Raw genomic sequence first — 5,943 nt, 5'->3', positions numbered from 1 at the left:
TGTAATAATGTACTTTGTTCTTTTTTTGTGTGATTCAATGTGGATGATTCACCCTCATTCAAATATTAAGGAGCAGTTCAAGTTCACTGACACTTAGAGCTCTGTGGAATCCATTAACATTAACACATACTCACGTTAGTTATGACACCCTGTGCAGATCTGCAGGTGAAGGCAAGAGGTGGTGAACATGTGTGATATTAGAAACAGTGAAACTAATGGTTTCTCATTTGCTGCTAATGGTGAATTTAATGGTGAGACATCTGACAAACACAGAGGACTGTTGGTCTGTTGAGGCATAATGGATCCAACAAACCCATTCTCCTTCAAAATTAGATTCTAAAAGATGCTGCTTTGTACTGCCGTCTTTTGTTTCTGTGATGGGTTGGGTGTGTGTGTGTGTGTGTGTGTGTGTGTGTGTGTGTGTGTGCACCAGCACTAACACTGCCCTGTGGGCTCCAGTTTGATTTAAGGTCAATGTTACAGTCTGTCAGGTCACATTATTTGATCAAACATACTGTATATACCTAAAATGAAATTTTTGGATGAAATATCCCAGGTCTTACAGTGACTCAGACTTCAAAGTTTATATTGTAGGAATAATCAATTGTGGAAAATCATTTTTATTTGTGAGGACAAACACATTAATGCACATTTCTGTGAATGTGCCAGTGTTAGCTACTATTCAACTGCAGTTGTTTGAAATGTGTTGTCTTTAGAATCATTTTGTGTTTGTCATCATTCTGCAGCTCTTTGTACTAATTCTGAATCTTTTTCATTTTGTGTCTGTCATTCTTCATCTCTTTGATCATCTTATATGTTTTTTGTTTCTCTGTTTCCAGTCCTGTTTCTTGTAATGAAGTATTTAAAATCCTATATTAGTATTCATTGTTTAGCAGTATACAATAGCTGCTTTTACGTAAGTAAAGATTTGGAGTACATCTACCACTGAACATAATCTCTTCAGATCACTATGCTGTCACTGTTTAGCAAGCACAGATGCAACAATGTGCGTTGTTCCTGCTCCCTGGGGCCTGTTTTTCTAAAATGCTTTCATTCCCACTCATATTCACCATAAAACAGAAAAGAGGCACTTGTGTAATGTGGATTGCCTTGTTTGTAAAAATGTCGAATGCCCATGTAGGTACAATCATCCATGACTCAGTGACAGATGATGCTCACGCAGACCTCTGCTGGTGTCTCAGAGGGAGGAAGGATTGCCGGAAGCAGTGGGAGGACAGTACACAAAAGTGTGAGGAAACAGCCTGAATAGCAAAAGGTGGGACGCACACATTCATGGACAGACACCCACTCAGACACACAGTACTTAGATTTATGTTACGTGTTTCCTGCCATGAGCAACGTATGTGAGTAAATTTGTTACCAAAATAAACTCATCCTTTGAAACAGACCTTCTTCAGATGTGACGTACCTCTCAGAACACTGAGTGTTGTGTTGCTGTCAAGATGCGCTGTGTGCTGCAAGCAGTCATATTAGGCAAAGAAGCATTCTGTGGCACGGAGGTTTGGAGCTCTTCCTCCGCCTGAAACACGTCCACCCACTTTTTCAGCCTCTGGCTTTATGCAAGGAAACTCCACGTATGTTTTTCTCCGCAGACATTTCAGAAAACCCCAAAATAAAGACTCAAATGCTCTTAATGGAGCCAACCAGCTTCCAAATTAATCTTGAGCTTACATCAAAATAATTAAGACTCCCAGTGCTTTTGAATCCATTTTCTCTACTTAGTGCTTTATCCACTAACACATTAGTGCGCTATTTGGTGGTCGGCCTACAAAAAGTTAAATATCTCAGCTTCAGGTTGTGGCATGCAACAACCTTGTTGTCTGTTTTTCACAGCTCTCTTTGGTGTCCCATTGCATTATATCCTCTGATGGATATTGCATTCTTGTGCTCCATTTTTCTGCACCTGTTCGGTTGCCACTAAATCAGCGGTAAACAAAGGAGTCCTCAGGCCAGTAACAAAGCCTGCTGTAAAAAGAGCTGATGCCATTAGAGGGGAGACCCTGCTGGATGCTGGGTGGGGGTTGGGAGAGAGACTGAATGTATGACTCGAGGCCTTTTGAAGCGCATTGCATCTGGGGTGCCACGAATGTTGAAGGCGCTGGCCATAATTTAAAGGAGAAGAGTAGAAACTGGGACTAACTAGCTCCATCTGCTCAGTACCATAACTCATAATTTTTTTGACACTCGACTTTGAAGCCGTGCTGAACTATCCAACTATATTAGCCAAATAAATTACCCCCAAAGACACTTTCTTTGATGCTCAACTAATTTCGAATGGTCACATTTGTACACATTGGCCCATTGCAGCCTGGAAACACTTTCGTAGATGTGACTGTATTTTAAGCCAGAAAAGATTGCTATTTTCCATTCTGTGGCCAAATCCTCAGGTTGCTTTGTGTTAGGAGAACATTGTGTGAGTAGCTAATTCTCAACCTATTTAGAACAAAAAAATCATCAGTCTATTAATTGCAGTACTGATTCCCTGCAGATCCAGGACAGTTTGCACAGGAGCTGATGCTGCATGTGGAGGCCTTTCACTGCTCACGTCTCTTCAGGCAGCACACATTCTGTCCATCAGTGATGCAGCACTACCTTGTGGATTGCTTGTTTTGTGGACATTCACAATAACCCTGACCCTCGCCCCTCTTATGGAAGGTACGTGTGCAGCAGGCATGCAGAGACAAACATCCAGCACACAACTGAGCACTTACTGTAAATGTATTTCAGTTGCACTTTCAGCAGATTTGGCCTTTGTGATTTTACTGACACAAAGGCAAAGAGCCAGTTCAAATCAGTGGCTAAGAAACAGATCATTATGGCATTCCTTCTGTGCTCATTCCCTGCACTATTTAAACACAGCATGCACAAAGATGAACAAACAGGCAAGGACACCATTTATTTCTTTTACACCCACTGAATCAGTAATTCTTTGCCGATAATGCTGCATGTCCTCACAAAAAGCATGAATAATTTGTTTGGCATTCTTCATGACTGTGAACCTATACTTGCTTTATCTTCTGTTTTCTTTTTAATTTAGAGAGAACTGAAAACGGTAAAGAGTCATAATGAAAAGGTCTCCTGTCCTTAGACTGAAAGGAAAATCTTTGGCACATATTGAAATTTTCACCGTGTTTTTTTTTTTTTCTCGCTTTTCTGAACTAATACAACAAGCAATATTTTTTTTCTTATCTTTGAATTAAATCTGACAGGTGACCTAATGCAAAACACCACATAAAGATATGTTCATATTACAGTGGAAAAGCAAGGGCCTTGCGCTGCCTGTTCTACAATGGTCAGGGCTGAAACTTGCGTAGAAAATCCCAGGGGCACTGTAAAAAAAAGTGCTCCAGCTACGATGCTAATATTGTTATCAGTTACCAGTGTTATGTTTTAGAGGATCAGACTTTTTTTTTAATGATAGTCTTGGTAGCAGCACTTGTGTGCTGATATTTCACCAGCTAAATAGGTTGTCTGTCTTTATCTGATCTCAACATGAAGATCATATTATTGTATACTTTGGGAAAATTCTGAAACGTCGGTTACATATTCTAACCTGGGTTTCTGTGATTATAGGTGAAGCCAGGGTGAAACACTGACTGGCTGCATGCACAGAGGTCAGCACAACCCAGGTCAAAGTTCAACAAATTTGAACTTTCGGTGTACCCCTGCTCCACGCTGCACACTACAGACGTCTGTGCAGCACAACACATGTGCAACAATACGCTGTAATGTGAACATACAGTACCTTAACTTGTCTAACTTTACATTTTTCCTGGGTCATGTTTGTAGAATCTCTCGCTCCCCAGTTCTTCAGGATATATCAGCCTTGAGACATAAATTACAATTTAATAACCTTTGGGGGAAAAAAATCTGTGTTTTCACTGTCATACATCTAGAACATAGTGAATTTTGATATAAGAATATGATGAATCATTCCCAGTTTCTCCCTGAAGGTCTATGCAATTTTCAAATATTGTGCCAAGAAAATGCAATTTTCAGGTCAATGTGAAGGGCACAGGCGGAACTGAATACATAAACATGAGTTCAGTTGAGGTTGTAGAAGATGCTGCATTGCCCTGAGATGTCAGGAAGTCAGCAGAGTGACACCCAAGGTGCCCGTTCTGCCACAGCGAGTCATGATAGCAGATGGTGATAATGTGAGAAGTGTTGCATAAGGAACAGTTCCTGGAGGTGAACGTGCAAGTGATCTTTAAGTAGTGAATCCATAAGTTTGGTTCATTAGCTTCTGAAGGTTAGACAAAGCCATTAACTTTGTCAAATGTACATAGGGTTTACTTTCAAATTGGATGTTTCTGTACATTGTGATTCATACTGTATAAAACACCATTATTTACAGCCAAGTCAAGTTTTGTGTCATGTATGTAATGAGATAGAGTTTAATGGTGTGTAGGGTCGTGAATGGGCTTGTGGCAAGTTCAACTTTCATGCAGGACATCAAGCTTCCTCCTGTGATTATGTTAGAAAACTAACCATTTATTACCAACAATGTGAAACAGGTCCCATGCAAACAGTGAAATAGTCACTAAAATGCTACTGGACATCTTTGAACTATGCGTTACAATTCATTTCTTACCAGCATTTTGCTGACAGTTCTCAGTTCATGGAGAATTAAACGATTTCTACTCAACTTTTTATGTACAACTCAAAGAAAGTGCAAATGTTTCACTGTGTATTTTTGGACCCGGTGTAACCACCCACCCTCCCAAATTACAGTAACTTCATCTTTTAAAGAAATGTGAAACCGCTTTTTTTTTTCTTAAGCCGGAGCTCAGTTACACAAACATCAGCCGCTTCTATTCATATCTTGACAATATCACTGCTGTGTCCCATAGAGATCCCTATCCAGACTAAGCTGTGCACTGTAAAGCTCCTGCAGTCTGTGTGCTTCTTTACACAGATGGCCTCTGGGGCTGCAGTGGGATTCTGTAGTAAGACAAGTTAATAAACTCAATGCAACACACAAAGAAGACTTTATCCCTTATGGATGGAGGGGTGGCCTCCAGTACATTATGCCAGCTCTGAGCAGGAATAGTTCTTTATCTAACAATGGAGCTTTTTTTCCCTCTGGTGTGTAAAAGATCCAGATATTAAAGGTATTGTGATGAGCTGCTGTTGTAGTGAGTAAACATATCTGAACATTTAAAGCTATAGTGTAGTGTAGTTCTCATTATAAGCAACTTGTGATTTCCTGTTGAATGGTGGGTGAGAAGGGAGAGATTGTTCAAAGGTGTAAACAAATACGAAAGGCAGATTTATTTCATGAACAGATTTGTTTACTGATACATAAGCAAATGCTGCTAAATCCTACTAGGCACAGCAGGCCTGCTGGTGAAGTGGTGTGCGTGCAGTAAATCTGACCCTTGTAGCACGCTGTGTTAACTTTTCAAAAACAAAAGGGCAGTGTTTATTATCTCTAGTGTTAGTTACAGTTATCATATCCAACGCACAGCAGCACAGTAATAGCTGAGCATTGCTTCTAAAAGCTGAGATGTAGCTAATTTTTAACTACATTTATTTGTCAGGTTAGGTTACAAGTTAAAAAAAAAAGACTCTTGTTCCCAGCTACTACGAACATTTTGAAGTGGATGCTGTAGTATATCAGAGTTTAGGGTAATGCTAGCGGCTCTGTCATGGTCTTTGCTGCTCATTGGGAACTTTACATTCATTAACTCACCTGACGTATTTGTTTAGCACTAGTTAGTCCACATCCTCAAACCCTTATGTTAAAACTGAAACATAGCCTGTCGTTTGAAAATACTAACAATAACTCATGTAGCTGACATTCACATAATTAGTTAATGAGCTAAAAGTAATAAAATTAGCAAGTTATCACTTCTGCTGTTGATTGATGGTCAGGAACTAAAAAGGAGAGGCTGTTTAGATCCATTTAAAAGCAAGGAT

The 5,943-nt window shown here is 39.8% G+C and overlaps 1 long non-coding RNA gene across 1 annotated transcript in view; it reads left to right on the top strand.

Moving 5' to 3' along the window:
• Nucleotides 1-5,006, top strand: part of LOC109973360 (uncharacterized) — a 5,960-nt gene extending 954 nt beyond the window's left edge. Inside the window, exons 2-4 of the long non-coding RNA XR_002276805.1 lie at nt 1,142-1,276; nt 2,510-2,676; nt 3,595-5,006. This is a non-coding gene — a long non-coding RNA (uncharacterized LOC109973360). The remainder of the gene's footprint in view (nt 1-1,141; nt 1,277-2,509; nt 2,677-3,594) is intronic.
• The last annotated feature ends 937 nt before the right edge of the window (nt 5,007-5,943 follow it).

This window comes from Monopterus albus, unplaced genomic scaffold (assembly GCF_001952655.1).
Source record: "Monopterus albus unplaced genomic scaffold, M_albus_1.0 scaffold290.1, whole genome shotgun sequence".
In the NCBI taxonomy this organism is placed as follows: Eukaryota; Metazoa; Chordata; class Actinopteri; order Synbranchiformes; family Synbranchidae; genus Monopterus; species Monopterus albus.
The sequence above is the reverse complement of the archived record's forward strand: the minus strand, read 5'-3'. Positions and strand labels throughout refer to the sequence as shown.